Below are 25,042 nucleotides of genomic sequence, written 5' to 3'. Positions count from 1 at the left end.
CTCCTAACGGGAGCCTAATAGCAATTTATTATGTATCTTTAAAATGCAATTACGGGACCTGAAATTTTTCAAAGAAATGCTTCACTAAAGTGAGACAAACCATGACTTGGCTGAGATTGGGTCTAACCTCATGAATAATACCACATAAACATGCACAGGGCACACTCCGGCTAACCACCTCGCTGTCATTCTCGGTCGTGGAAAGGCACGGCATCGAACACACGGAGAGAAGTGATTCAACACCTGTGTCACACTGGCCGCCTTTAATGGCTCTGCTCCCTCTTTTTGCATGAAGCCATCAGTCGTAGCGCGGCTCTTCTTCAGACAGACCATGAGGCTAGCAGGCAGTCACAGACAGCTGAATGGCACCTGTGTCCGCAAATGGTTCTGGAAAGTGTAAAACCACCAGACATTTTTTTGGCCCGGTTGTCCTAGGGAAGGGATTACTGGTCATGAAATGTCCATTTCCGCTATCATTGTGCGTTGAAAGAGGTCAATGTATTCAAATAAAGAGACCCTTATTCAGATAAAAGGGCATTCAGGGCAGCGCGTGGAGGGGGGGGGCTGATAGTGAAGCGTGAAGCCCCGGACTGAGAGGGAGAGAAAATGGAAATGGGAGTTTGAAGACGGTTCGTGGAAAGTCTTGGATTCTCCTCCAAAGATTTTGCACATTATTATGTAGGTGGGAGAAAGCACCAGATCTTCGGCACAAAATGATGGGGGCGTCTGGATGCTAATATCTAGGAATGTTTCAGAAGCTGGCGACAGCCAGCAGACCTTCCCCGTGTTCTGTTCTCTGCTCCAGAAGCTCACCTCCGGGATTCTCGCTTCTCCTCTGCACCCATCTAGCCCAACCGTCCCTGATGAACTCAAAATTAACCCCTCAACTGTGCTTCGCCTGAACATCCCATCTGAAAGTCCTCATGATGCCTTAATGACCATTTTCAATTGATTTTAGGTATCTGATTTTTCACCTTTGACTGTCTCAGGAACCCAGATGCACCTTACAACTGATCAGGCAGCAGTCACAAGGTCACACTCTCCGCCTCGGCCTCTGCTAGATGGGCCATAATGGTCATTTCTTTCATTTCTTCAATTGAATTATGTACGGAGTTAACACTAAACATGTGAAGGTTAATTGCCTTTTTAAATGCTTTTAAAAGACCACACTATGCTTCACTAATAAAACACAAGTTATCGTGTATGTGAGCAGTACAGAAACCGAGTAGAGGGCCGTGAATTTGATATTGGTGAAGCAAGTTTTTAAAAGTAACATTCAAGTGCTTTATAGGACCTAAGAAAGGTAAATACCCACCCTTAGATGGAACCAGGTTGTTTCATTACTCAGATGTTTGCAAAAGGATTGCTGTCACACACCTAGCCACACAGCCACTGGGAAGAGCACAGCCAGATCCCTGTGCATAGATGAAAGAAACTGTAGAGGAACAAGAAGCCGGTAGGACCCATTCTTGCATTTGGAGAACTAACAAGATACGCTGTTAAACGGATGTTGTATTTATTTTTTTCTTAATGGGCTCTCTAAGAATATGTGTCCTTAATAACAACAAATCTTAGAATTAGTTACCAATTTGTTAAGCTTTATTCTTCTCTTGGTCATAGTACTTTTCATTTCTTTCCCTCATTAATTTTTCCTTGTATTTGTCATAATCACAACCAGACTATTGGCTGCTTGAAGCCAGGACCTTTTTCTTTTTGTCCCTTATATGACTTTCTGCCACTTGCCCAATATATTCCACCAATAAGAATTTCCTAGGCTAGAAAGCAATCATTGATTTGCGGAGGATACATTTTGCACAAGGAAAAAGGCAGTTTGCTCAAGAGCGGACAGGTTGAAAATGAGTTTCCAGCCAGGTCTAGTCCACGGAATTCATACCATTGACGTTTGGCAGTGAGGTCCAGTGGAGAGAAGAGCAACTTTGAGATACACCCGAGTTCACCTACAGGCACCATCACTGATGGAATGTATAAACGTCACAACCAGGCAAAGTCTCTAACCTCCCAAAGCCAAGTTTTTTCAACAGCAAAATAGCCGTAAGGATGCTAATTCACAGCCCTGTTGTTTAAATGAGGGAAAAAAAAATTAGCTCTCGATGTGACTTAATAGTACGTATTCAGTGTCAGTCCTCTTCCCATTCACCCCTGTCCATCCTGATAGACCGTCTTCCCAAGAACGCTGGGACTGCCTCGTTGTGTTAGCACTTGCGCTGCAACCTCACGTGTTACCAAACGTTCAGAGCTGACTGGGTTCCTTGGTGGTGGTGGGTTGGTTATTTTTCAATGGTGATACACCTCAAAAATTGCAATGAGTAGTCTGGAATGATCAGATGATCAGGAATCTATATTTTTAATACTTCCCTGACCAGGTGATGGTGATAGATACCCTTAGGACTGAGAATTTCTAGTCCGGTAATACTAGATTCACTGTAATTTGAAGTTGTATGGATGTTTGATATTTATTTTGGGGAGACAGAAGAGTTGGGGGAAAAAAATAAGAATGCAGAAAACCATTAAAAAGTGCCACATCTACAATCCTTTGCACTAGTTTATTGAGGGTGAAAAAAAATCATGATATTTTACTGTCTTGTTTTCCCTTCAGAGTCATATGGAACTTAGTGATAATTTTTTGAAGTTGCATGCTAAAATGCAGTCTCTTGATTCACACTAAAATTAATGGTTACTGCTTAGTCTTTAAATATTTAAGATAAAATCTGCTCAGACAAATCCTTATCCTATCCTTCATATAAATTCTAGCTACTGTAAACTATTATCTCTTCCAAACATCATGGGAGCATTATAAGCATTAATGTGGACACAGACAACTCCCATGATTCAGGTGGACATAGAATGAGAGTTAAGAAAGAAAATGGTTCAGTAACCATTGAAAGCAGTGTTTGTGTTTGGTTTCCCAAAATATCACCACTAAATGCATCCTGATGCTAAAACATGCACACAGACACACCAGCTCATAATATTAATAGCCATTACCTTTCAAGTCTCCTGACCAATAACCATTAATGCCTTTGGAGTGAGTAACCAAAAAAGGGAAGACATGCCATTTATTGAGTGCCCGTTAAGTATCAGACCATATGCAAGGAAATTTACATGTATATTGTATCTAGCCCTTATACCAAATGTGGAAAATGGGAGCTAAATTCAGGTCGGGAAAAGGTAACTGAGTTGCCCAAGATGTAACTAGTAAAGAGAATTCCTAGGGAGGGCCGACTCTTAAAGCTAATAAGCTGATGTTCTTTATATCAATTCCATGAATCTGAGCCAATAAAACACAAAGAGAATAGACTAGATTCTGCCTCAAGCCTAGGGAATTTGAAATTATTCATGAAACTCTCTCCTCTCCACCAAAAGAAATGTCGTCATCCTATAGTAAGTATTTACAACTTTAGGCTCTACTCCTAAACAGAGCAGAAGTCTGGGGGTCAGAATGGCCATCAGGATGCTGGGAAGGCCTTGGTGCTCTCCCCAACCCTCTGGGACCCACTGTTGTACAAAAAGAGCATCTCCTGGTACCTGGGATTTCTCTATCCCAGCTTCACCCATTCGCTCAAAGCTTTGATGCCTAGTCAAATTCTACCCCCGCCCCCCAACCCCCCGGGAGGTGTAACACTTTACACTGTGATCAGCCATTCACAGTTCAGTTTTGACCTGGGGATTTCAAAAGAGGAAAAGAGGGCACTAGTGGCTGACTGGGGAAAGGAGCTTTCCGAGAATAGAGCCGCTTCCCTGACAACCCTCACCCACGAAAAAGGATGTAGCCTTAAGCTGGCCTTGCGCACAGCACTCCACAAGGTGGGATACATTACAGAATTTCGATTAGACACAATCTTCTTGTCCCAGATTCAGAAACCACCCCCCAAGAAGCCTGAAACCTCGTCAAATCTGGGCTCAACTGTGTATTTATTCCCTTTTAAATATTCTACATTTATGTAATCTTTCTCCCCCAAGTCATTACTTACAGGGAAACTGTTTTAAGATCCATTTTTTTTTTCATCCTGTTAGGAATAATCTTTTATTGAGAAAAACTTCTCTAAGTACCTATATCTGAAAAGCACACTTTACCACTAACAGTTGGTGTCCAGGGCATCAACTCTGTATCTGCCGCTCATTCTCCTTATCCGCTCAGAGATTCAAATGTGCTGTTTGTCACTAGGGAGGAACCACAGGAAGTTCTTACCATGGTCACACTTTAGGGGAAAGAATTAGCACGGAGGCTCTTCCTCATGGAGAGAGCTGTAGGAGGCCGATTAGGTAGCTGCATAATCTTTGGGTTGTCTGGCCTGCTCTGCTTTACTCTAGCAAAATAGCAAGTCACCTACAAAACGTTTCCCAGAAGGAGAGAGTCAAAGGTTGTGCGTCAGAACTTCTAAAGGAAGGAAGGTAATTTGACGTCATCAGGCTAATTGTTGTCAGATGTCCCAATCTGATAATGGACATTTGCAACGATATTTAGTGAAAAGACTGTCTTTGGAAAGTATGAGTTTATATTTATGCCCCTAGTCTGCATCGTGTGTGTGTGTGTGTGTGTGTGTGTGTGACTCCACGTGGAAATCTACAAGGATAACAAATATACAATAACAAAAATATGTGGAATTCTAGTTTTTTTTAATTTTATAAATAAAATGGACTTGCATAAAAATGTTTCTTATAAAGAAAGAAATAATAAATATGTTCTTTTCTAATATTTTGCCATAACTGCAATGCCACGATAAACATGGGAAAGGGTGGCTGCTTGGTATCTTTATAGAATATTTGGAAATAGGTATCCAGTGGCATAATTGTTAGGTAAACCTTGACATGTTGATTGGATAATCAATAATCAGCCCTTGATACTGATGAAGACTATGGAGTAACAAGGAAACCTGTTCTTGCAAGAAGGATTAAAAGCAGAGGTGACTGGGTGGCTCAGTCAGTTAAGTGTCCAACTCCAGATTTCAGCTCAGGTCATGGTCTCAGGGTCATGAGATCGAATCCCACCTAGGTCTTCCCACCCAGCAGAGAGTCTGCTGGAAGATTCTCTCTCTCCATCTCCCTCTGCCCCTTCCCCAACCCCTGTACATGCTTGCTCTCAAACAAATAAATCTTTAAGAAAATAAAAAATAAAAGGAGAAAAAGCAGAATCAAAACTATATGCATTGGGGCACCTGGGCATTCTCTCTCTCTCAAATATTTTTTTAAAAAAACTGTACACATTTCTGTCAATTCTCAAAATTCAAAGATATACTCTGATTAGAACTAAGAAACAAAAAAAGCAACTAATGATTTATAAACTTGTTAATACCTGTGCCACTTCAGGGTGATGTAATTATGGGCATTTTTTTCTTTTCCAAATGGTATATAACACGGCTGTAATATTTTTAGAAGAGAGTTCCTTGCTCCCATGCAGGAAACATTAAACAATCAGGATTTGTTAGTCCAATCAAATATATTTATTTTTGAATTAAATATAGTTAATATTATTTTTGCTCAGGTTAACATATTTCTCAATATAGACTGGAGACTGATAAAAGGGTCATTTAAAACAGGAAGCTACCAGGCAGTCGGTTTCTCTGCATAAACTGAGATCTAATTTTGAATGGCATTTATTCTACTAGGATTTTAGAAGCTTTTCTTAGCACTTAATATAGAAGGAGCAAGCAGTTCATTAAGGGAGTGTATTCCAGAAGGTTTAAGACAAAGGTAGGAAGATATTTTTTTCTGCTTTTGCTTCTTTTTGTTTGTTTTTGAATTTTGCTTGTTTCCTTTTTATTTCTTCATATTTTGGACCCTGGATTGTGAAATCAGTTCATCCTGATCTAAAACATCTATGATGTATGGAAAAATAGAGTTTCAAGACATTACCGTTCCCATTTCAACATCATTACAAGGGCTGTCACTGTTCACTGTGGGTTTGATTGAATTCCAGTTTGTTTACATCTGGCCTTTGAACACCTCCTTCTCAGAAACTGGTGACACAAGCCATGGGTTGGGCATCCAAGCTTGTACCTGACTCACCCTTTTACTGAGTAATGGGGGAAACACAGACAGGGCATGCCATTAATCTAAGTCACCCTGTCACTTTGAAAATACAGATGGAATCTTCAATAGGAATCGTTAGTTTAAAGAGAAAATAATGCACAAAGTGTGAAATCATTCTCAGTTATTAGGGGATTTAATTGCCACTCCACTTCTTGATAGGTGAATGACTGATCACTTTTAATTTCTGAACCTTGGTTTTTCCCAGGGTTCCTCTTCACTATGGGTTCCAAATAAGGCAACAATTTCTCAAAGGCTAAAAATACCTCACGAGTATAATTAAAATGGAGTCTGGATGGGCTGGTCCTTGAAATGGGGAGAAAGAGTGACAGAGGAGGAGTAGAGAGTACAAAAGTGGGAATGAAGTGATGCCAAAATAATGAAATAACAGTATTTCTCTCTTTTTTAAGATTTTGCTATTTAAGTGTTACCATTGATCTGCTCTGCCTTTGCATGCTATAACTTTAGAAATATAATGATAGTAAAAGAACTTGCGCATATACTTATTCCAACAAAGAAAAAAATAATTGCTCAAGTATGTGAGGTACCAAGGAGAAGTATAATATCCCAACCCAAATTAAGAGGATTCCAATGCCTGTCTTATGAAAGCTTCTAAAAAATCAAAAAGATAAGACAAAGTCGATCAGGAGAGATCCTACAGAATATGTAGACATAGAGATATATCTACATATTCTACAGAAAAATGGGAAAGGGTGGCAGTGATGCAAAGGGAAATACAGATGCGGGAGAAGAAAGCCTGGAAATGTAAGGAAGGAGCTGATTTGCAGCCCAGACACCTGCTTTTATTCTAACGGCAAAGGGGCTCTGGTTGTAGATTTTCTGGTTGGCCTTCACAGACTCCTGCTGCGAGCACAGCTTCTCAGGAGCTTCTGAGAAAATGATGGCTGTGTGTTGGGCCCTTTGCGGACCATTGCACTACACCGTCTCACCAAAGCGATGGAACCACAGGCAGGGGCAGACGCTCGTCTTCCCTCTGCTTAACTGGGGAACATCTTCACGTCTGAGGAAGGCAACAACAAGGGTAAAATGAAGATGGAAATTCAGACCTGACTGCCTCCAAAATCCATGCTCTTGATCTGTGTATAACTCTCACCTCTCAGGTTAGAAACATCTCGCAAAATGTCGAATACATGAATTTGTGAAAGATTGTATCTGCATTTCCCATGCAGAAGTTAGGCCTAGATCATTGTGATGGAAAAGAGCATACTGCCTTGATTTTTTTTTTTTTTTTTTAATACCAAAGGCAATTTCGCCTTCCAATTCAAGACTGTGCATGGGGATATTGTCATGTCTTTGGACCACCCCCCCATCCCCTTTTGGCCTGAAAAAAGGTGGCTGGCACTCAGCAAAGTTTTGTCAAGCAACAATCTGTTTCGCATCTTACTTTGCTTTTATTTTGATTTGTCATATTTGCATTGTATGGTAAGGTGATATTTTAACATTATGCATCCATAAGCTTTTTTTTTTCTTCTTCTTCTGTAGAAATCCTCAATCTTGTTATTTGCGGATGAAAATTTTTTTTAAAAAATGGTCATTTTGCTGTTTTTCTTCTAACATAATAGGATCAGGAACACTGGTTTGGGATCAGGAATTGCAATCCGTGTTCTCAAAGTTTTTAACAGTGGAGCCTAAAGGAAAGCGTTGACGCTTTTGGAGTTTGGGTTCTCTAGTCTAAACGTGATGGAAATCCTGTGACTTAGATGTTTCCATTTGTAGCCCCTACGACCCAGCGGGTTCCCCATATCTTGCCCTGCGCTCAGCATGTCCACAATATGGAACAGCTAGCTTTCTCGCTCCCTCCTTCTATCTCAAATATGATTTTTAAAGATTTCTTTATTTTTAGAGAGAGAGAGACCAGAAGGAGGGGCAGAGGGAGAGAGAGAAAATCTCCAGCAGATTCCCTGCTGAGTGTGAACCACACCCCCATCCCAGGGCTGGATCCCATGACCCCCGAGATCATGATTGAAGCCAAAATCAAGAGTCAGACACTTGACCAGCTAAACTACCCAGGTCCTCAAATAACTTTTAAGTAATTTAGAGAAAGATAATTCTAATTTTTAAGGAACTATTGGATTTTATAGATGAGGCTATGATCTCCATAATGATTTATCACAAAAAGTTAAAATAATTTACCTTAACCTTATCAGTTCCTCCATCAGGTCACAATTTGTCAATAAAGCAGAGTTTCCTTTTCTCCTGACATATTTAATCCTGTTAGTGTGATATGCTGTGTTGAGGTTCATAAAACTGTGAGCTTTAAAATGATTAATATACCTACTACAATGACCTCCCTCCCATGATCCTTGCCAAAAAATGGATTAAATCCGCATTTTACAGTTTTCATAACCCTTGGAAGTTGTAGGAATCATAAAATAAAAAGAAAACCTGAACTTATGATTCCTTTTAAATTTTATTTATTTATATTCTAAATAATTCATTAGGCAGTTTTCTAGAGTTAAACATAATCAGATAGAAACTTGGATTTTTTTTTCAAATTGTCAAAAATCATCTGCTTCAACTGTAAATTGGTAGAGCCAAATTTAAAAAAAAAGTACAGCACTCAAAAACATTCCTTTTCTGGTCTCTTCTCTCTGTCATAACACAGGAATTCTGGCTTCCATTTATCCAATCCTCACGGCAATTATAAGTTGTCAGCACATTAAACTATTAAATTGAAACAGAAATTCTCTATTTTTTTAAACTAATATTCTGCCTAAATTACTTCTGAGCTTCAAACTCAACATGTTTGAAAGAAACCTCTTAGTCATTCAGTACTTAGTTTCCCGAGTAATTATTTTTCTCTTGAGAAGACAAATTGGTCTCACAAACTGATTTTGTTCCCTTCCTTGTGCTGGCTTCCAGAAAACTCATTTGTATGACAAATGTAGAGTCCAAAGTATCCATTTTGTTTATCAACTTTCATTCTAGGCTTCACGCTCTTTTTCTTATAATCATGTTTGTATTACTCTAATTTGCTTCCTTGTTTTACTTTGAAAATTTTATTTTATTAGACTCTGTGTAATCACATTAAATCACTTTATTTTTAAATACTTGAGTGTGGATAAACTTAAAAATAAGTCGATTTCACTCAACCCAACACTCCTATTGCGTGCTTCAACTCAGGCTGCAGCTCTGAAGATACCATCCAGAGTCATCCTTGCCCCCCCACCCCCACTTTTTTTTTCCCATTCTTGCATTGAGGGGTTTGTAAAATCTTGGAGATTTTAACTTCTACATCTCTCTAAGGGACCTCTCCTTCTCTTTCATGATACTCCATTGTCTTACTTTAGAAATGCAAATAGCTCACTAGAGGGTCTATCAGATAATGTCTCCTCTCTTCACAGAAGACCCTTGCCAAGATAGCCTCTCAAATGTGCCCTTGGTTTACCCACTCAAGATGGACAAAGGAATATTGTCACAAATGCTGTGGAGTGTTCCTCTCCTATTTCTGTTGAATTTATGACTCTCATAATTTCCTCATCCACAGGTTCTCTTACAAATAGGTATTTGTTAGTAATAATGATCAGGCATGCTGTTCTGAAAGATGAATGGCCCCTAGTGATTAAGGAGATGATTTTATTCAGGCTGTTGCAGTAGAACATATAGAATGTGGAAAGTCTCAAAAACAAGAAAGAGGTCTCGGGTATTAGAGAGGGAGTTGGACAAGGAATTCATCCATAAGCCTTAAAGGAGATGGCCATGAGTTTTGTCTATACCGTAAAGGAAAGGGAGAGGGAATATGCGGGTCAGCCTGTCCCTGGCACTGACCATTTCTAGGGAGTCTGAGACGGGTATTTTGGAGAAGAAAAGGTTGAAGAGATATATTAATCTTTGCTGTTTTCCAGGAACACAGGGTTCAGATAAAGTTTGACATCGTCCTATTCACCTATTCAACAAAACTATATGTCTTTACGTCTGCATTGAAATTGTTCACATTGGCGGAAATAGAAATAAATGCCAATTTCCTGAATATCTTCTATTATTTCCCTTATACACCTTTGTATAATTGGCACATTTAGATCTTGTGAGGAAGGTGGAGTTAATCCATATCTCCACTGATATCTCCATCTATATCTTTAGTTATATCTAATCATTTTCAGAATAACAGAATAGGGAGAAACTGAATTATTCAGCAGAGAGCCCCCCCTTCCCCCGACAATTCCATTCCCAGATGGTGCTAATGTAAGTGGTTTGCAGACCACACTTTGAGAAGCTCTGGCCTATAAGATCATCTATATTAACCTTTGAGTATAATTGGGATTTTCTGTACTCCCCACTTAACGTCCATGAGCGCCTGTAATCCCTCCAACTCAGACAAGGAGAAGGACTCCCTCCTTGTTGACGCAGCCATTGCTTTCAGATCTCCCAGTTGATTAGGGATAAGGAGTCATTTTGTAAGCTAGTTTCCCAGAGTACTTTAAGCTCTAATTTCATAGACATTAAATCACCCTGAATTCCTCCCTTTAGACGGCATGTTGGTAGTGCGGTGGTAGCTCACGAGAGAGCATCCTTGCCTCAGCTGTTCCTGCTCAGCCAGGTGGTCAAAGGAAAAATAAATTTGCTTACCTGGGAAAACAGGTTGCCTATAAATCAAACGAGGTCAAGTTATGTCCACCAGATGGAGGTTTTAAAATCTTAATGTGTAAGTTAAGATATAATGGATTACGGAAGGTGAAATTTTAGTAAGGTTGAATCATTTTGTTGCCTTCTGGGATCTAGGGGGAGCAAAAGGTTACTGTTACAGTGAACAAGAATGAAGTCAGATTTTCATCTTAGATGACCTAATTACAAAGGATGTGATTTTGACTCATTAATTTTCAAAATCATATCTAATTATCTATTGGTATGGCTCACCAAGGCTCGAAAACACATGGGCAAATGGGTTTTCCCCTCCTAAGTGTATAGTTTCTTTTGCATGAGTACTGGATCTTTGCATGTTATAATTGTACCCATAAAAATATTCCAGTTTGGGGGGGGGGTTCTAACCTACGAAGACCAGTCCCTGTTTCTCTTTATTTCTCTATCCCTCCTTGCCTTTTCCTTCTTCCCTCTCTTTGTTCTCATTCTGTCATTTTGTCTGTCATTTCTTTAGCCCTGGAAATGTAAAATGAACAGGGTAACCAAAAGCAGAAAGAATCCAAGTCAGGCAGTATTCTGTTTTTGGACAGTTAGAAAGTTGACACGTTGCCTAACACAAAGCTTAGGCGTTAACGTGGGTTTCATTTATCCATGGTCCGTCACAGGGGTTAACTGAATGAACACATTTGACTTTGAGTGATTTTTTTTTGTTATGAAAGGGACAGTCACAAGCAAAGCTAAAATAATCTATGAGTGACAAAGGATATTATCAAGAATGCGTATATATTTCTAAGCATGAATATGGTATCTGTTCAAAATAAATGATCCCAGATTAAAGATTCATGTCAACTGGGAATTGTGAATATGTTCTTCTCTCACTTGGTCTTTTTTTTGCCTGAAAACTCTGTGGTGTTCTTGCTTCTCACCACCAGTTGTGGAGAAGAGTGAGAATTTATTTAATAACACTTGTCACTTTCTTGGCATACTGGGAATGAAGTTTTCCCTTTTGATACTCTGTTGCTAACTGATGAGCTTAACATTTTGCAAAACTGGGATGCCCAGCAGAGAACATGATGTTTTTGTTGTGGGAAGGACATTTGGGTAAGTGGATTTTTCAGTATATAGACTCCCCTCAGATCTCTTAATAGAAGCTCTTTCCCCCCATATTAAACTCTTAGCTACCTTAAAAATACCACCACATTTACATCTCAGACCTTTGCGAAGGTGTTTTCCTTTGACTTAAAACTTTAAAGATCTTCTTAATAAAAAGAAGAGTCTGTTTTAAAATACCTAAACTTTTTTTTAAACATTTTACATCCTTTGATAGATACTATTACCCTTAATGGAAAGGAATGAAATAATACACATCTTTAATTTCCTTTAGTAAAGTGACATTTAATGAGAACAATGGAAATGTGAATTGTGATTCTAGGTATAACTCAGTTTTGACACAGGTTCCTGCCTTAAAGTTGTTAATTGTATGTACTTTTAATTCATATGGGCCAGGGTTAAAATCCATTTCATTAGGTTATTTTTAAGTCACTATAAAGTGAGGGTGAACTTTTATTTTCATTGACACTGTACTTATTATTTTCCTTTATGTTTTAAGACACTGTGTGAAAACGCCTCCATTCTTCTTTATTATCAGCTTCTTCGGCCTATGGACATCAGAGCTAAATCAAACTGTAGTAAGTTCCTGCAATGAACTGCTATAAGCCAGGGCAAGATATTCTTGCAAAGTAAATTCATGTTAATGTAGATAGTGAGGTTTGTAACTGAACATGACTTTCGTCTCAGTAGGATGTTTAAAGTAAATTGAATATAGAATAATTGAGTATGAATGCTTCACTCCAATGAGTGGCTGTCCACACAGTGTATATGTGTGTGTCTCTGTGTGTGTCTGTGTGTGTCTGTCTGTGCATTCAAGTACACATTATTCAAGTACTTACCTATAAGCTAGACAAAATCACTTATGAGCCAGATAATATACGTGCCAGCTCATTTGCCTGGTTCTTTGATCTGCTCTCAGTATGTTGAAGCAAAGATAAAGACATCTTTTGTCATAGTCCGTCTGCAAATAAATACATAGGCTTGTCCTTGGAAGGTGCCATTGTTGCTTGCAAAGGCAACAAATGATGCCTCCCGGCCTTTGGGTATCAAGTTACATTACTAGAATAAACCACTGCCACTATCAGAGTAGGCTTTTCGCTGCTCTGTAGTTTCTTTCTTTTGGAATGTAGAGAACTCAAGGACAACAAAGGATACAATTCCTCATTCAACAGCTCAATAAAGCATATGCCTAGAATATGTCTTAGAATCTAAAGAGACAAAACCAGGCATTAAATGTGTTTTTACAAGTTATTTCTTAAAATAGATAAAAAATAATTGGGTAATCCAAGAATAATAATACTTTCATATTGCCACTGAGATTCCAGCAACCATTCTCATTTTAATAGCTCTTGTTTTCCTCAAAGTAGGACAAGCTCTGTAATTGGTGGTATTTTCTGATACTAAAGAAATTTTTGTGATCCTTTGCTATGTTTGAGGTATGTAGCTCATACTGCCAATAGTTTTTAGGACCCTCACCACTGTCAATGTACATTTTTTGAGGAAAGTAGAGAAAAATCACTCTGAAAGACAGAATTTAGACCTGCAGGTTATTTTTCCATTGTAAAAATGACCATTATTTTAATGTAGAAATAAGAATAAGTGATCATACATGTTTCTCTTGTGGGAATATAAAATAATATCATTAAAGGCTTTGCTAAAGTTAACAAGTAGAGAAGTGTAGGGCATAACTCAAGTCTGTGGAAGTTGTTGAGTAAAATTATGGTGATTATTTCAGTTTACTGTATGATGGTGATATCACTGATGATAGTAAATAAAGCCAGCGTGCAGACATCACAATTTGCTCTTTGGTAGGACTGTTCTAAGCATTCCCATATAAACTAATTCAGTTATCCAAACCACCCCCACGAGGCGAGTGCCATTATTGTTCTGTTTTATATAGTAGGGGTTGGGGAACTATAGCACACATTCATATTACATCCAGCAACAATGACATTCTGGGAGCATCTCATACTTAGTTTGTATTTTATGCTTCTCTATTTGGAAACCAGTCTACTTCGACACTTAATATGTCACAAAATTCAGTGCTTCACTATGATGTTCCTTGGTAGTGAAACATCGACCTGGGATATATTTAACATGTGAGATTGCTGGTTGACTAATTACAGGTCATTACCAGCCCAGCTTGAATATGTACTGAATGAAACAGTGCTCTGTGGTATAACCTTGACTCAATACAGTGGGTCTTAACTTCTGAACTCCTCCTCCCTAGTCAATTCTAAGATAAGCATCCCCTTGAGAAGAATCTTTTGAGGCTGACCCTAAGTTCAGTCTATAGCTCCATCAAGCAGGTCAGCTCTAGGTGTGCTCCTGGAGGTCCTCTTTCCCTTTCTGTAGGAAGGACAGACACATCCGGTTTCAGCGATGGTCCTTATGAAGAGCTGCTACATTACATTACATTACATTACATTACATTGCTGTAATGATGCTGTGTAGCTATATTGTTCCAAAAAATGACATCTTATCTGAAACTTGAAATTATTTATCTTTGAGATTCCCTTTTCTTGGTGTGACATACTAATCCCTGGCAACAACCAGGAAATAAATGGATATGTTCCAGTAAAATCATATTTTTAACAACAATGGAAAACTATAGAGCAACAAGAACTAGAGGAAATAAAATCCCAAGAAGGAAGGAAGAGCCTTTATCAGGTTAGCTGAGAGTTGATAGATAGCTAGTTTCTTTTCCAAGATCATTTGCAGATTCAAGCTGTGGGTTGAGGATAGGATGGGACCATGGCAAACCTACTCCACTGAGAGGCAAGCAAAACAAGAGAGCCTTTGGTGGACGAGTGGGTTAGTCCGATGGACAGGAATCCGACGGACCTGCAAATGCAAAGCTGTTTTCCCCCAGGAAATATTCACTGTGCTCTGGAGTGGCATGGGAGGCGAAGGCACTCTTCTGAAGTCTTGCAGTGATTAGAAAACTAGATCCTGCTAGAGGGGACCTGCTACAAAGGCACACCAGGCCCCCAGTAAAAACCTGCCCCCAAATTGAAACAATGAGGGGTAAGAGGCAAAACTTCTAAACTCACACCTCTGAAGGGCATAACTCACACTCCTGTGGTCTTTCTGAGCTCCGGAGAGGAGGTGCCCGACTCTCCATCAGACAGCCAGGAGGCCACATCTAAGAAGTGGGAATGAAGCCGATGTGGTCTCAATTTCACAAAATCTGCAACTCAGCCCAAACGCATCACATTCCTTGAGATCAAAGCATCTAAATCCTATGTCTACCAAAGAAAAGCCTAGCCCCCTCTGGTGCAAAATAGCATCCTCTGAACTAAATAGTCGAGATTAAAAATAAATAAATAAAACCCGACCGCCCCCCCGCCTGCCCAAATTATCCAGATACTGAAGCTAACAGACAAGGATATTGAAATAACCATTATCAATATAGTAAAATAAGACAAGAGAGGGATGGTGCTAATAGTTTTAAAGGAGAATTGGAATCTGTTTCAAAAATTAATATTTGTCCTTGATGAGAAACACAGGAATAGCCTTGAGTCCTTTTGAAATTCTGTGAGCCCTAGTAATTAGGTTATTGGATAGGCTGAGATATAGGAGGGATTGTAAAATGAGGAGAAAGGGAATCAAAATCCAGGAAACACCTGCTCTGTGCTAGACGTATGCTAAGTCCATATACTATGTCCCTTAAATTTCTAGGAAGTAGTTAACTAATATCCCTACTTTATAAGCCAGAACTTTACATAAGTGTTTAATATGACAAACCACTGTAGCAGACAATTACACGCCTGCTTATTTTCCAAGTATACACAGCCTCCCATCACTGGACAAAATTGTAAATAAACGTACCGCACCCACACCATCTAAGGCTCCTGTGCTCATGACCTTGCAATACCAATGTCCGTTTCACTATTTGAAAGCTTCTGGACACATGCAGCTAAACTGAGACTTCCCTTGCCCAGAGATTTGGGCACACTCCTTAAGGGGGCAACAGTCTTTAATCCAGAGTGGAAAATAACTAATTTTGCTTTATGCTTTTACTTTCTCATGCTTATTAAGAGGAGCTGGAATCAGGAAGTATAAAGTGAGCTACATGATTAGAAACACTCCAGGGAGCTGAAAGACTGTAAATCTTATTTTTAAGAACTATGTGTGTAGTACCAGCTCTGTTATTGATGGTGGGTTTTGTACACATGCCTGATCTTTGAGTTACTAAAAAATACCACTAGAAACTGCATTCCCAGGAACAATGGAATCCCTTGTGATGTGTTCCCTCCCTGAAGAATAGTAAAATGTCAAACAGACAAAAGTAGGAAAAATTATGTCTCCAGACAGCTGCATTGCCAATGTAACTTTAGAATGCACTATTCCGTGCTGTACACAAAGTCTGCTACCCATCAATTATTACACAAAAATATCATTTTGATAAAGGGAATATATCTTAATTATTCACTGATATTCATATCCAGAATAACTGACAATAATTAAAAAAAAAAAGAAAAAGCCCATCTGGAGCACCTGTGTAGTGGGCAGTTTAAATATGTATCTCCTGGGGCACCTGGGTGGCTCAGTGTATTAAAGCCTTTGCCTTCGGCTCAGGTCGTGATCTCAGGGTCCTGGGATTGAGTCCCGCATCAGGCTCTCTGCTCAGTAGGGAGCCTGCTTCCTCCTCTCTCTCTGCCTGCCTCTCTGCCTATTTGTGATCTCCATCTGTCGAATAAATAAATAAACTCTTTAAAAAAATATGTATCTTCTATTTAATCCCATTACTATTCCCATTTTAGAACTGAAACAAAACAAAAAATGGGTTCTTAAGCAGAATCACAAATTTTCCCCTAAATGCTCAGACAGGAAGCACAAAAGCCTGGATTTAAACCCCATTTTATCTAGAGTCCAAGCCCTTCCTTTCTCACTATGGTAGGCTGTCTTGGCCACTTCAGCACATAATTATAATGATAAAGCCATGTTTACATACATCTTTCTACAAGAGCTAAAATGCTGTAAGAGAGCATGCAATTGATTTTCTGCCTATGCCCATGAGGTTACTGTGAGTGTGCATGTGTGTGTGTGTGTGTGTGTGAATGTGGATACTTGTGTATTATTACTCACCAGCAACACATGGGCAAACCGCGTTGAAACTGGACCTGTATCTTAGGACTCTCAGGAAAATACCACTTCTTACTCTTGAGCAGATTTCCAAAACATATTAGAGGGAAAGATCAGGAGTCCAAAAACTCATTGTCTCTTCACCGCGTTTCTTCCTTGAATCTGTTGGCTTTGTAGCTGTGTACATTTCTCTCTCTTTTTTTTTTCAATCTAGAAACCATTCATCTGGATTATTGTCTCCACAACATCTACAGCATTTCTCACCCTCTACTCCCATGTGTGAAACATAACACTCACACTACTCTACCTGCCTTTAGAAGAAACACATTTATTTCATAGGAAATATTAAAAAAATCGAGAAAATATAAACTACCTTCTTTGGTCCAAGAAGAATCCCTGCTAACGTTTTCAGTATGTTTCGTATTTACGTCTACCCATCTCAACTTCTATCTCCACCCTTGTTGTGTTGTTTTCTTAACAGCCACCCTGTGTGGTGTTGCTAGGGCGTGTGGGTTGAACTTCAACTGGCACTCTTCATCCGGCTCAGAAGAGTCTAGAAAGTGCTAGTGAATGCAAAGAAATAGTTTACATTAAAGATAAGCAAAGAAGCAATGCTTTTCTAACAGTTCTGAGAATCAGGGTGCCCGTTCTGTTGGGAACAAGTCTCTCCCTCCCCCCAAAAAATGAAGGGATGTGAATCCACCAAAAATAGTATTTAATCCTCAGATTTTGGAGTTTAACCATTAGTTTGGATTTGAGAAGACCCTAGAGCCATGCAGAGAGGAGTCATTCAATCTGGGTGAAGAATCAGGAATACTGTGGTTGAGGAAAAAGAGGAGTGAAATCTAGTGAAGTACATAAAAGGGAAAAGCAAATATTCTTTGTCGTTTACCTCAGATTTCTTTTCTTTTTTAAGATTTTATTTATTTATTTGACAGACAGAGATCACAAGTAGGCAGAGAGGCAGGCAGGGAGAGGAGGAAGTAGGCTCCCTACTGAGCAGAGAGCCCGACGTGGGGCTCCATCCCAGGACCCTGAGATCATGACCTGAGCCGAAGACAGAGGCTTAACCCACTGAGCCACCCGGGTGCCCCTACCTCAGATTTCTTACCTGTGAAAAGCCCTCAGTAATTGGTCCCTGTAAGTATGTATGTTTGTCCTTCATGAAGACATGAGCTGGGCTGGATGCTGGAGGTGACACAGAGGCATCCTAGGGAACAAGAAGCAAGGATTCTATGGTTGACTATTTCCCACTTAACCTGGTCTTAATAATCAGTCTATAGTAATGCCCTCTGATTTTTTTCAGACCGGGCAAATCTAGAACATTCGAAAAGAGAGAAACAGAGAAGGGAGGACCCACCTATCCCATCGCAGCCTCATTTCTGTTGTAAATATTTGCACATGCGGGCTCAACCACCATCCCCAACCACTAGGCCATTGAGTGTGTGAATTTTCACCGTGGCCTTATCCCCGCAGGAGTCATTGTCTCTTTGACTGTAATTAAAGCACCATCTACCAATGAGTTTCCTTGTCAAAGTTGGGAAGCAGAGACCTTTGGACAATGAGCATTGTTACTGAAAAACAAAGTAATTTGAGGAAAATATTTTACGGATATTCCACAGTCAAAATCTATCATGCTTTATGATTCTGTAAGAGTAAATGGAAGTCTTATAATGCAAACGATTGAAGAGGAGAAAAATGTCATTGTGGCAAACTAGGTTAGGTATTGACTAAAAAGAAGAGTTTTAATCTAATTTTTGTTCAATATATTATTGTATAAAGCTAATAATGATAGCTCGTCCAAAAGTAAATATCTGTTCCCTAAATTTTCAGGCTTTTTTTTTTCCTGCTAATTTATTTTTTTCCTTTTCCTACTTGTACTTTTTACCTAAATTTGAATTTTGTGAATCTCTTAGTCCCTACAGAATTCATTAACTCTATATCTAGAGTGAAAAAGGGCCAATTTAGTTGTAGCCGTGTTTGGTGATTCTCATTTTGAGCACAAATGTCTAATCAACACCTACAGTCTGGGTGTGCATTGGTTAGTTTACTCTGCATGCTGCCAGGGCCTGTAACCTAACGATGCTTCTGATAGACTAAACATTTGCAAATGAGCCCTCCAGTGCCTACATTATCCTGGCAGTATAAAACAAGCAGGGCTAGTTTGAAGCCCTTTGCCTTCCCTTGTTTAATATGACAAATAGGTTAGGTTGGTATTATTTATACACGCCAGCATCCCCTACAATCTGTTATTTAAGATGCTGCACGTTCAAGTGATTGAGAGACAAGGTGAGAGATTAGTATAACTTAAGTTACCTGGCATTTTTCAATGCACCTTCAACTCCATTCCTTACTTAATATGAATGATATTTTCTATTAGTTTAAAGAATAATTGTATAAATTATTTTTAAAAAGGAATTTTTTGTATTGGTATTTTTAGAATTATAATAATAATAACAATAATATAGCAATAGGTTTTTGTACCATGAATAATTATATACATATTCTTTGCCCTCTATATGACATCTAAGAATTACTTATAATGTTAGGTAATACACTCTGGCTTAAACTATTTAAAAAAATAAAAATATTCTATGAAAATAAAATAAATCACATATGCTTTGTTCTGAAAAATAAGCTCCAGTGTGTTAACATTTAAAGTTGAAATTCAGTATAAGCGTGTGTGCGTTCAGTTTCAAGTACAGAGGAAATGCCAAATTGTTTTACCACCAAAGTGATCACTGTATTTTTTTCCAAGAGTAAAGGGCAAAATTCAAAATATAGTTTTCCTGGCTGTGACTAGATTTTTTTTAAAAAATTTTTCTGCCTAGTGATTGGAATTGCTCTTCATGTAGCAGTGGGAAGTGCATCTACTTTATGAAAACTAGGCTGAAGCAAAGTCCAAGACCAAGTTTCCTAGAGCCCACAGCAGAGGAGAGCAAAAATAACCTATCTAAACTTCAGATCCTGAATCCAACAGAAAATTTACTGTTTTATAGTAATTAATAAAGAAGCTGTATTTTGAGTCGAAGTTAAAGAATTCCTCTGTGAACCAGAAATTCTCACCAGGACCGAAAAGGTTAATAAGGCTGTCTTTGCTAATGAGGAAACTCAGGAGACATGGATGAATTCTTACTGTACTCTTGTGATCAGTCACGGGTGTACACTGGAATCAGGGAACTCTTCAAAAGTAGGGTCAACGTTGCTCTAACATGGTGGTATTGTTGTAGTAACTAACATTTAAGTCCCCACATAAACTGGGGGGAGTTCGTGCGCAAAGTTCTAGGAAGATGGCATGGTTGAGTGCTTTCTGATCCCCAGTGGCTTAGGAACTCTGCTCTTGTTGGCATATACTTTCTCTGACCCACTTTGTTACCCATAGTGTTGGTGACTAGGTCTCAACTGTATCTAAATTCAGACACAATGTTAATCTTGCTAGCAATCCTTGCTCAAGATTATGGGGGTGTGTGTGGAAAAGTCTATGTCGAAATATATGTGAAAAACTATGTGAAAATTATGTGTATACACACACACTCATAACAGAGAATAGTTCATGAAAATCCTCATTTTGGTGCACTTAGTACAAGCTAGGTAAATAGCAAGAACTTTGGCCACAAAGTCAAAGGAGGAAGAGGGTGGTGTTCTGGAAACCAGAGACGCTGTGTGATTCTTGATTGAACCCCTTCCAATCTAGGTATGGGTATTACCCCTTTATGTTTATTAGCCTCTTCCAAGACAACCCCAGATCTTCCAAGTGTGTTTCTCTTTTTAAAACTCAGCTTGGGCACCTATCATGCCTCTTGGTAACTGTTTCTGGCCATCTCTTTGCAGTTAAGATGTCCTTCCCATTGCAAGCTCTAGACACCTTATAGTTAGTCTTTGTGTCATAATTACACCTTGAGAATATTTCCACTGCTATACTCTTTATGGGCTCAGAGCTCTGTTGTTGCATCCCCAAAGCCTAGCGGAGTCTCTTGCCAAGGGTAGGCACCAGTAATGGGTATTGAATGAGTGGATTCTAGTCTGAGTGTCCCTTACCCCTAAAATCTCATACATGCCCCACCAGATCTCCTCTTTCTGGTTTCTTGCACAGGTACATTCAACACTTTCCTTCCACAGAAAGTGTCAGCCAGCCCTGATAATCACACTCCATATACACCCACAGAGAGATAGGAACTTGAATTTTAATGCACATGTTATTTTTCCCCTATTGTCTCTAGTTAGTGAATAAAACACATTACTGTGTTACTACTGGTAGCCACAACTTGATTCCTTACATTTTCATTCTGTAATGCCCCATTCCCCAAATTTTAATTTTTTTTTATTCTGAGAAAAACAGCATTAAGTAATTCGAATTTTTTTATGCTTCTCCCTACCAAAAGGTGACTTTTCACATCTCTTGTCACAAGAAAGTCCACTAGATTGGCTCAGAATATCAAGGATTTTTTTTTTTTTTTAGTATGAAAAGAATCTCATACTCGGTCATCTGTACATCTTATATTGCACGATTATCAGGTGTAAAGATTTCTTATGTTTAAAAAGATACATTTAATCTGTCTCAAAGTAGAGAGATATTTGTTATTATTGGTTTTTTTCTTTTTTAATCTACATGTACAAAAAAAAAAATAGAAGAATCACTGGTGATTTCTCAACATGAAGTAAACCTTGCCAAGGCCAACAGGCCTTTGCTAGGATCCACCTGCTTTGGAAGATCTGACCCCTGGGGACTCTACCCTGCCCTGAAGAGGAGATGTTAGTGGGGCAAACAGAGCAGTCTCAGGAGCTCCTGGGTCACCGAGAAGGTGCGGCTTTCAATCTAGTGATTCCCAATTCTAGTCTGGGTCTATACAAAAGTACTTGGACTTCCAAAGAGAACTTGGAATTTCTCCAGACTTCCTGGAAGTTAAGTGGAAACTGAAACAGTTTTAGACACGCAGGCAATACCGTTCAGTCTCCATGGCTTGTTTCAATGCTCCTCAGCAGGGGTACATGGCCAGAGTACAAGGAGGTAGAAGAGGGTGTGGAAAAAGCCATGTGCAAGCATTGTCCTGGGTACAGTTTACCTAGCAGTTGGCATTGTGTTGGAAGAGACCATCGCAATAGGGGAAATTAAATGTTTTATTAATGAAATCTCATGTTGTTGTTTTTTAAATTCATGATATTTTATAATGTGAAAACATATCATATAATCTGTACTCTGGCCATGCCAAACATAACATGAATCTTCAGCAAAAAGTTCTAAAATTCTTTAAGAGATTTTTGAACAAATCTCTTTGAAAAACTTCAAAGTCCATTTTATTCTTAGGTGTGTATGACTTGACTTGGCCCAGAATGATTTTGATGATAGTTCATTTTAACTGATACTATAATACTCTTTAAATAAATTCCCAATATGCATTCACATGCTTATATACAGCCATATGCATTTCAAAACTTATGAAATGTTTCACACGTAGCCATGTGCATATAACATATACGGGTGGATTTGTAAACAATAAAAAGCTAATCAGGGTAGCCTTGAACCAACAGATATAATCTTACCAATATCTGAAGCCTTATTTTGCTTTCAAACATCAGTGATTTTTTTTAACCTCTCTCCCAGTCCTCAAGGTAAAAATAGCCCTATTTTCCTGCATTTCTTTGTAGTTTTGTCACGTACAGTATGTTCTTACTAGTACATGTTACCAACTTTATGTATGTGGAATTATTACCATGTGGGTCCTAATATGATTTGAATTTTCACTCAATATTAATCTTGTTGATGTGTGGAGTTGTTAACTTCTTCAATATCGCACAATATACCCACTTGTTCTCCTTCACTAGATATTTACACTATTTCCATTTTTTAAAATTAAAAACTTTATAGGTATGAGCATTTGGCGGGGGGGGGGTGGGTGGCAGAAGGAGAGGGAGAGAGAATCTTAAACAGGGAATTAATTAATCTGAAACAGATAATCTTAAATCTCACGGCCCTGAGGACATGACCTGAGTCAAAATCAAAAGTCGGACACTGAGCTGACTGGGCTACCCAGGCACCCCATCAGCATTTTTATATATCTTCCCTACAACATATGTACTGAGATTTTAAAGGACACTATTTTTCAAACTGTGAGCTGTGAGCCATTAGTAGGTTATGAAATCAGTTCACTGAGTTAAAACCAGTATTTTTAAAAACTGACTTCTAATAGAACAGAAAATATCCAAATATCCATTTTTAACTTATAGTAAGAATTAGTATGGGCACCTGCGTGGCTCAGCCAGTTAAGAGGCTGCCTTCCGCTCAGGTCATGATCCCAGGGTCCTGGGATCGACTCCCACATCAGGCTCTCGGCTCAGCAAGGAGTCTGCTTCCTCCTCTCTCTACCATCCCCCCATGATCTCTCTCTCTCTCTCTCTCAAATAAATAATATCTTTTAGAAAAAAAAATTAGTTTTATTTTCTAAAAGTTTTGTGTCTTATATATGTGTGTGGTGTATATTTTTATTGTGGATTGTGATAAATATATTTTATATATATTATGTATTTATAATATGTATAGTATTATATTTGTATATGTATATTTTTTGTCAGAAAATTAGCCTTTTCACGAGCAGTCTTCAAGTTCTCATTGTGTCATATCTGTAGCCCTTGTTACAGGAGAATTCTTCATTTTCCCTGATGTGGGGAATGCAAAAGGGCATGCCCTTGGGATTCTGGATAGGCAGACGGTGGCTACCCTTAACCGTAGCGTCCAGCTAATATGCGAGGCCCTCAGGATTGCCTCTTAAGGAGAAGTGCTTCTTCCTGACTTATTTTTCTTTGTTGGCTCTTTGTATTTCTGCTTATAGATTTCACATATCTGTTATAATGTTACATGTTCTAAAATTAAAGTATCTTCTCCCAAACTACGGATAGGTTTTTCACTTTGTCTCTGTTATCCTTACATTAACAAAATTGTTAACGTTCATGGAGTTCCTACTGGTCAATCCTTTCCTTTAACCATGCGTTTTCCTACTCTGCATCATAAAGCTAGCACCGTATATTTTCCTGTTATTTCTGAAGTGTTCATATTTTATGCAGACATGTTAGCTGTTTTGACGCAACAGTTACTTCATCTGTGAATTTCTTGCTTTGTTTCCAGTTCTTGTTTCTTTCACATACTGCTCTGAGTATGGTGTTCAGTGCCAGCAATGCTGTCTTTGTCCTAACTCTAATGAGAACACTTTCAGATGTTTAGTTACACATCATGTTGTTATAGGAGGCTTGCAGATATTTTGTATTGGATAAAGTAGGTACTCTTCTATTTTTTTATGATTTTTTTTTTTTTTACAAAGTTTATTCTTAAATGTACAACAGGATCTAAGGCAACACTTCATTCTAACAATAGGGGACAACAGATGACGGGAGATCCAGATGTTCACACAGGAATGGAATTAAGGATTGCCATTGGCTAAGGCACAAGGAACAGCTTGCTTTTTGCCAGAGTTCTTAATTCTACCAGTGACCAGGGGACCCTTCCCTTTGGCCGCCATATTGAGCTTCTCAAGTTCCTTTTGCTCCTTTTCTGTTTCTGCTTGAATGATTTATCTTCATCGTCCATCCCCTTGGCTTGCTTCTTGGGCTGCTGCAGTGGTTTCTTGCCATTTTCACAGCCAGACATGGCACCTGCTGTCCCTTCCCCTACGCTTCCACTTATAGTTGTTGTTGTTACTGTTTTTAGCAAATTTAGGGACCTCTGCATGGCTCAGTACGTTCAGTGTCTGCCTTTGGCTCGGGTCGTTATCCAAGAGTCCTGGGATCGAGCCCTGTGTCGGGCTCCCTGCTCAGTGGGGAGTCTGCTTCTTCTTCTTCCTTTGCTTCTCCTGCTTGTGCTCTCTGTCTCTCTCTGTGTCAAATAAATAAATAAAACCTTTTTAAAAAATTAAAAAAAAAACAGATTTAGTTATGAATAGATATTAAATCTTATTGAATAGCTTTCTGCATCTAGTGACATAAAGATATATTTCTCCCATCTTTAACCTATTTATATGAGAGAAAACATGTATTTTCTGTATGTCAATATTTAGTATATTTCTATATTTCTACCTTTTTGAGAGAACATAAACTTGGGTATAAAGTATTTTCTGAATTGTTTTAATGTTTTATTAGTATTTTGTTTTAAATGCTTAAATTTATATTCATGAGTGAGATTGGGTTATAATTTTCAATGAAGAGTGAT

The 25,042-nt window shown here is 38.7% G+C and overlaps 1 pseudogene; it reads right to left on the bottom strand.

The window, feature by feature from the left end:
* Nucleotides 1-24,257: 24,257 nt before the first annotated feature.
* LOC116581698 lies at nucleotides 24,258-24,484 on the bottom strand (annotated as a pseudogene).
* Nucleotides 24,485-25,042: the final 558 nt, after the last annotated feature.

Source organism: Mustela erminea, chromosome 21, assembly GCF_009829155.1.
Source record: "Mustela erminea isolate mMusErm1 chromosome 21, mMusErm1.Pri, whole genome shotgun sequence".
Lineage (NCBI taxonomy): Eukaryota > Metazoa > Chordata > Mammalia > Carnivora > Mustelidae > Mustela > Mustela erminea.
The sequence above is the reverse complement of the archived record's forward strand: the minus strand, read 5'-3'. Positions and strand labels throughout refer to the sequence as shown.